The following is an 8301-nucleotide window of genomic DNA, read 5'->3' on the forward strand; positions in this document are numbered from 1 at the left end:
GGTTGGCGCAGGATAGAGCAGGGTTTAGGACTGTTGTGCATAGGGTCGCTGTGAGTCGGAAACGACTCGACGGCACATAACAACAACAACAGTAGAAGGAAAAGTGGAAGAACTGCTGCCCAATTACTAAACGTGTCTGGCCCTGACCCTGGCCCATCTGTACCCTTAACCTACCCTTAACGTTATTATGTATGCCTCCGCGTTGCTCAGCAACAGCATTGCACTGCGCACATGCGCGTAGAAAGCCCTTGTTCTTGGACTTCTTTCTCTTTGGCCGTTTGAAATCGCTAGGGCCTGTTTTCTATATATAAATTGAAACAGACTCACTGAAGTCTTGTGCGTTGGGACTCTGTCCTGCCAAGAGGAACACCATGCAGGTGAGGATGATGTGGTCTGCCAGGTGAGCCGTGGGGTACCTAAGGGAATTTTGGAAAGGACTCGAAGGAAAAGGACCAAGTGAAGAAGTCCGCCCCGGGGATTGAGTTCTTCTACACATGGAAGTAAAAATCTGTAGGTATCTTTATTTGTATTTAAGAAAAATCAGAATTAACTGCAGGAGAATCTCTTTCCCTTCCTCCCACATTCAAGATTTGCCAATGGATTGCTTTTCGCCCTCATGGAACTCAAACTGTAGCTGTATATCTAATTTGAGAAGTAAGCCAGCGCCTTTTGGCCAGATGAAACTCAGTTGAATTGCTCTTCTCCACCACCTTAAATAAAAGTTAAACACTATAGGTCTGAAAGTTTGGAGAATGAAGGGAGGGAGTGAAGGAATTGGAAAAGATCCAGTGAGGATCTGAAAAGACGGAGTAATAGTGGGCATAGATCAATGACCATTGATTTTTATAAGACACCATGTATGGGAATTATCGAATGAAGTACAGTGTGAATGAAAAAAAAAATTAAAACCAAGAAAGGGCCGTTAGGAAGTTCTAGTAGCATGTTCAATGAGAAGCATCAGGCATTTGTTGCTGGTGTAGTGTCCAACTCAGGGTGACTCCATGTGTTTTAGAGAAGAACTTTGCTCCACAGGACTTTTTTGTGACTGTGATCTTTCTAGAATAGATCACCAAGCCTTTCTCCAAGAAACCTCTGGTTGGACTCCACCCATCAACTTTCAGTTAACAGCAGCTGAGCATTCCCAAGGTGTCTTCAACTTCCATGTATTCCTTTCAAGGTTCTTTATCTAAAACATCCTTGCCAATTGTTGTTAGGTGCCTTTGGGTCGACTGTGACTCACTGCAACAGTGGCTCTGAATCCTGCCCCGTCATGTGCCAGTCTCACCATCCAGAGATGGTGAAGAAGACTTGAGCTCATTGTTACACTCTGTGTCAGTCCATCTCATTGAGGGTCTTTCTCTCTCACTCAGACCCTCCACCTTTCCGAGGATGATGTCCTTCTCCATGCACTGGCCCTTCCTTATAACATGCCCAAAGTATGAGACAAGTTTCACTATCCTTGCCTCCAATGAGCCTGGTTTCACTTTCTCTAGGACAGACCTGTGTGTTCTCTTGGGGATCTATGATATATTCTGCCTGCATTTCTGCTTCTCCATTTTTAACCCATTATTCCACTGCCATCCAGTCAACTTATAGCAGTCTTGATGGGGCTTCCAAGGCTATACATCATGATGGAAGGAGAATAGCCATCTTTCTTCTGCAGAGTGCCTGTCGGGTTGCAACAGTTCTGTTGGTTAGCAGCCCAAGAAGTTATGCACTAAAGAAAGAAATGCATTCCACCCACTTTAATGTAATGAATTCAAACCATTGTGATCTTTCCTTGTGTCATAGGATTGATTTTGGCATTTGTATAAACTTTATTTAGTAGGCTACACACACAGACAAATAAAATACCCAAACCCATTGCCATTAAGTCAGTTCCAAGGCTGTAAATCTTTATGGACTTGAACTGTCAATCTTTTCTTCACAGAATGATGGTTGGGTTCCAATAACCAGTCTTCCGTTTACCATCCAAATGCTTAAATATCAGAAAGCTCAAGCTATTGCCATTGAGGTGGAACCAACTCATAGCTGACTCTGTGGTGGATTTCTGAGGCTGTCAACTGCTTGGGAGAAGATTTCCTACTTTTCTCCCTCAGAGGGCCTGGTGGATTTTAACTGTCAGAAAGGCACAGGCTTTGAGTTAGTAGTACAGCATCAGATAAACTATGCCACAAATAGGTCTTTCACGTTTAAAATGTATACCTATCATGTATATCTTATGTAACATTTTTGGTATGGACTGACTCTTCAAAACCTAGGCTGAAATGGTACTGAAAGTGGAGTCAACAGCTTATTAACCTCAGTGTATTCACTTACTGATACATTCCAAAAGTATTTATCAGTACTTAAGTTTTAAATGTCATCTTGTCCTAAAAGATCTTGCAATGAGGCAGACTTGTAATTTAATGAATGCTGTAGTTTATTGTACATCTTTCTGTTAGATAAAATACCATAGATAATGTCTAAAAGTGAAGTGAAGAAGAGAACATAGAACACTTACTGTTCTATTAAATCTCATTGCAACTTATTCCTCATTCAGCAAGGAGGAACAATCAGAAAGCTGTAACATAAAAAAATATTAACAGCACAATAATATGATGTCATCAATAGAAAAAAAAGTGTTTTAAGAAGAAAGAAATACTATCTCCCAAATGCTGCTTGAAGAATGGGTTAGGTGCGTCAGGGTCAGTGAGACTGGCTCAGGACAAGGCAGATTTTAGAGCTACATAATATTGCTATAAGTCACAGACAATTCAGGGACACATGTCAACAACATAAATCACATAGGAGGAAATTACCCATCTTTCTTCTACAGAGCACCTGGTGGATTCAAAGTACCAGAGTAGTCCATCCTTTTGTTTAGCAATGCAACTTTCTGTGGTCTACAATATCAATCTTTAATAGATTATTGTTGTTGTGTGCCTTTGAGTCAGAACCAACTCATAGCTGACCAGCCAGAGTGTTTTCAGAGGCAGTAACTCTCACAGGAGGAGACTGCACATCTTTCTCCCATAGAAAACTCAGTAGATTCAAATCACCTGTTTTTGGCTTGGCAGTGCAACTCATTTCCATGAAGCCACCAGGGCACCAGCTCGAGGGGAAAACAATCTCTGTTGATTATGAAAGAAAATTTTTATATCTTTTAAAGATCTGTGTGCCCTTGCATGTTTCCTGCCTTCAATACTCCCTTGGGTCTAGGAGATTCTTAGCACCAGACCTCAAGTCCAAAAGTTTCATTCCACACTTAGCTCTTAACTTCTTAGTTGTGATCAGATCCTTTCTTCTCTTTTATCTCCTGCAAAAGAAAATGTGATTCAGGCCACAGTCCAAGAAAATTCCCTCTTATCAAAGAATCAGGGTTGTGACCTTAATGAAAGTACTTCTAAAAAAAAATCCATCTCTGAGTCATATTTGATTTGATGGTACCTAACAACAACAAAAAGTCATCCCAATCCTCTTAAATATAACTGTCCCCTTAAAATAGATCATATAATTGGCAATGATTACATCATTACATATGCCAAACTATATTACATAACTACCAAAGTGCTAAGAATCATGTCCCAGCTAAGATGACGCATATTTGGGATTGGGGAGACATAATGACAAGGATTAGATTATGGCAGCTTGATGAGATAGATGAGAAGTATAAAAAAGATGCCAAAAATAAAAAAATCAATAAGTAAGGAGAAAGGGAGTAAGAAATTCTAATATATGTTTAGTATCTCTGAGAGATGAATGAGAGGCAGATAAATATTTGAAGAGAAACTTGTTTTAAATTTTCCAGAGCTGTTTAAAGATTCCTTTCCACAACTTACTGAGTATACACAGGATAAATAAAGATAAATACAGAGATAGACCATGGTCAACTTGCACAAAACTGTAAACATAATCTTAATGCAACTAGATAAAGATTATCTTCATATAGTGAGACTTGACAAGTGATTTTTTCAACTGCAATAGTGGATTCAAAAAGGTAATGAAAAACAACTCCAGTATGTTGGGAGAAAAACACTATGCTCAGAGAAACTTTTTTTCAGCAGTGAACAAAATAAATATACTTTGAAATAATAATTGAAACTTAGCTATTAAGAGACTTTCAGTAAGAGAAACTCTGATGGCAGAAGAGTTTCTAAATGAAAAGTCTGAGATGCAATAAGGTTTGGCAAAAGAAGCAAACAAAACATAAATCAACACTGTATAAAAATGATCTTAACAGTAATGAAAATGTATGGTTACAAAAACAATATATTCAATAAAATAATATATTAGTTGGAAAAGAAGTAAATGGATTTCTGTTATGTTATTGTTGTGTGCTGTCGAGTCACCTGCAACCCACAGCAACCCTATGTACAGCAGCTTTGAACCCCACCCTGTCCTGAGCTAGTCTCACTAATTCCGACACACCAACCCTCATTGCCCCAGTTACTGTATCAATCCATCTCATCCAGGGTCTTCTTCTCCTGTGCTGTCCCTCCACCCTTCCAAGCATGATGTACTTTTCCAAGATCATTCTCTCCTGGCCACGTTCCCAAAGTATGTGAGATGAAGCTTCAAAATCCAAGCCTCCAAGGAGAAACTTGGTTTCACCCTCTCCAAGACAGGCCTGTTTGTTTTACTGGCAGTCCATGGTATGTTCAAGACTCTTCTTCAGCACCACAACTTGAAGGCATCTATTCTTCTTCTGTCTCCTAAGTCATTTTCCAGCTCTCTGAAGCATAAGTAATTATGAAGACCATGGCCTGTATTATTAGTGCACTTTAGTCTCTAGACTGACATCTTTGCTTTTTAGCACTCTGGAGAGGTCCATGACAGCAGATTTTCCCATTACCATTTGTATTTTGATCTTCTGACTGTTGATGTTAAGAGTGTTGCTTGTGGAGCCAGCTTCAATCTCTTCTCCACTTATCTTGGTGCTGCCATTTGGCCCAGTGGTGAGAATCTTTGTCTTCTTGATGTTGAGCTTCAATCCATATTGAAGACTATATATAGTCCTTAACATTCTGCAGCAAGTGCTTCAGGTCTTCTTGTTTCAGCAAGCAAGGTTGTGTCATCTCCATAAAGTAAGTTGATGATGAGGCTGCTTTCACTCTTTATGCCACATTCCTCTTCATAAAACCTGCTTCCCAAATTATCTGTTCTGTATACAGATTGAAAATATGGAGACAAGATGCATCCCTGACACACTCCTATCCTGATTTTGAACCATACAGTGTTTCCCTGCTCTGTTCTGAGGACTGCTTCCTGGTCCAAGTATAGGTTTCATGTAAGCACAATCAAGTGTTCTAGGATTCCCATTTTCCTCAATGTTAGCCACAATTTGTTGTAATCCACACAGTCAAATGCCTTTGCATAGTCAATGAAACACAGACATTCTTTTGGTACTCTCTGCTTTCTGCTGAAATCCATCTGACATTGGCAATAATGTCTTTAGTGTCTATGTTTGCCAAACTTTTTTTACAACAGTCCAATTATGAACATTTTTGTTTTCTTGATGCGGAGGAGGAATCCATGCTGTAGGTTGTAGCCTTGATTGTCTTCAGGAGGGCTTACAGCCTTTTGCTGTAATAAGTCTGACATTATCATAAATAGAGTTCTCTCTGTGAGTTTTGTGAATCATTCCAGTAAATTGCTAAACCCAGCAAATTAAAGTGAGGGTGTCATGTAGGTTCCCAAACTAGCAATTGGCTTCTGATTATTTGTTAGTCTAAAACGCTTTGTCTTTTGTTTTGATTTGTTTTATTATTGGTTTGCTTACAAAGTTTTATACATTGTGTTTCACACTATTCTTAATTTACATTGTGTTTCATAAAAGGGAAGGATTCAGGTGAAAGGACAGGGTATTGATGAGTAAGATCCAATAGTGATTAATTTTGTAAAACACAAAGCACATAGTCTTTTTAACCTGTACAGTCTCCCATCTCTCTAAGTCACTAGGTATTTCTGTACAACAACAAAGAACATATGGAAAAGGAATCTCAGAAAGCAATACCATTTCCAATAACCAACCACAAGATTAAATTCTTGGGAATAAGCATAACTGAAGACACAGAAGACATCTATACAGAACACTGCAAAACACTACTACAAGAAACAATACGAGATCTAACTCAATGAAAACATGTTCCCTATTTGTAGATAGAAGACTTCAACATAGTGAAAATAACAGTACTGCCAAAAGTAGTCTTACAGATTCTTGGTGCAGACATGCAGAGTAGAACACAGGAAGAAACACCCCAACTTGTCCATCAGTTTATCTGAGTTCTCCAAGAAGAGCTCCTAGAGATGGAAGACCATGTCTGCAAAGGAAAAAAATCAAAGTTTGTAGATATGGCAAAAGCTGACAAAGCATTCTCTGACAGGGAGATAAAAAAGTACATTCCTCCCAAAGGTGTTAAAAAAGAAAAAAGATCCAGATGCTAAGAGGCCACCATCTCCCTTCTTCCCATTTTGTTCTGTTTATCATTCAAAGATCAAAAGTGAACCATAGGGTAAAATTTTGTAGGAATGATAAGCCAAAGATAAACAACTGTATGAACAGAAAACAGCCAAGCTAAAGGAGAAATAGGAGGACATTGTTGCATACCATACCAACAGCAAAAGTAAAGGAGGGAAGAAAAGTCATGGCAAACCAACAGGCTCAAAAAGAAGAGTGAACCAGAAGATGAGGAGGAGGAGAAGACGAAGATGAGGATGAAGATGGTAAGTGGCTGTCATGTGTGTGGAGTATATGTGCGTTCAGGCAGTTGTTTAGCTAATAATGTGAATTCAAGTATAGCTCAATATTAGCTTCAGGAAAAAAACTGTACAGAATTTTTTTACAGGTCATAAAGATTCTTGCAGAGAAAATAATTTGAATACCTTGCAAGTTGAGGGGCTTCTACATAGAGTTACATTTTTAAAGCTTCTGATATTGAATATTTCAAAATCCTTAATGGTTCTTTAATTTTTTTGTATGGTAACACAGCAGACTCTTAGGAAATTAGTATCAATAGTAAATTTCAAGGGTTTTGGGATGCTGCGCTTTGTTCCAGTTGGGTAGTGCACCCAACTAAAATTCAGTTCACTTTCATATCAAGTGCACATGCCACATTTTCCAGAATCAATCATATATTAGCATGCAAAGCAAGCCTCACCAAATTAAAAAAACACAAAAAAAATATTGAAATAATACAAAGTATCTTCTCAGTCCACAATGCCATTGTTGTTGTTGTTTATTGCCTTCAAGGTAAGCATGACTCATAATGACCCTATGAACAAAAGGCCTGAAGTCCTTCTACAACTATCAACATTTATCACAGTTCATAGAGTTTCCAAAGGCATGTTATTTAGGAAGTGAATGCCACTCCTTCTTCCAATGCCATAAGACTAGAAATTAAACACAGAAGGATAAAGCATACAAAACCACCCATGTGGAAACGAAATAACTCTCTACTAGAACATGACTGGGTTATAAAAGAAACAAAGAATGAAATTAAAAAGTTCCTTGAAACAAATGAAAATTAAAATACAACATACCAAAATATCTGAGATTCAGCTAAGGCAGTCCTTCAGGGGACAGTTCATAGCAATAGGCACACACATAAAAAAGGGGGTGGGGAAATCAGTGATCTAACTCAACACTTGCATCAGTTAGAAAAAGAACAACAATCTAATCCTATAGCCTCTAGAAGAAAGGAGATTATAAGGACTAGAGCTGAAATCAATGAGATAGAGAACAGAAAAAAAAATTTAAACTATCAATAAAACCAGGAGCTTGTTATTTGAAAGGGTCAATGAAATTGACAAACCACTAGCAAACTTAATAAAAGAAAAAAAAGAGAAGACTCTCAATTAAGAAATGATAGCAGCAACATCGCAAAAGAACCAGAGGCAATTAAATCGATAATATCAGGATACCATGAAACGCTAAATTTGAAAACTTAGAGGAAATGGACAAATTATTTGATGCCTGTGTCTTTCCTGGATTGACCCAGACAGATGTAAAACATTTGAACAAACCTCTGTTCAAGAAATTGAACCAGTCATAAAAAGACTTCCCCATAAGAAATCTTGGAACACGTCTTCACAGCTGAATTCTACCAAACATTTAGAGAAGATCTATCACCAATTCCACTTAAATTATTTTTAAAAATAGAAAAGGAGGGAACACTCCCAAAGACATTCTATAAAGCAAGTATAACACTAATACCAAAACCAGGGAAAGATATTACCAAGAAAGAAAACTACAGACCAATATCTCTCATGAATATGTTGTTGTTGTTATGTGCCGTCGAGTCGTTTGCTACTCATAGCGAC

General features: G+C 38.2%; 1 pseudogene; it reads left to right on the plus strand.

The window, feature by feature from the left end:
- LOC102862221 overlaps nt 1-8301 on the plus strand; it is a 102485-nt pseudogene that overhangs the window by 82717 nt on the left and 11467 nt on the right.

The sequence above is a fragment of the Elephantulus edwardii genome, unplaced genomic scaffold (assembly GCF_000299155.1).
Source record: "Elephantulus edwardii isolate Elephantulus edwardi_28Jun2011 unplaced genomic scaffold, EleEdw1.0 scaffold00220, whole genome shotgun sequence".
Lineage (NCBI taxonomy): Eukaryota > Metazoa > Chordata > Mammalia > Macroscelidea > Macroscelididae > Elephantulus > Elephantulus edwardii.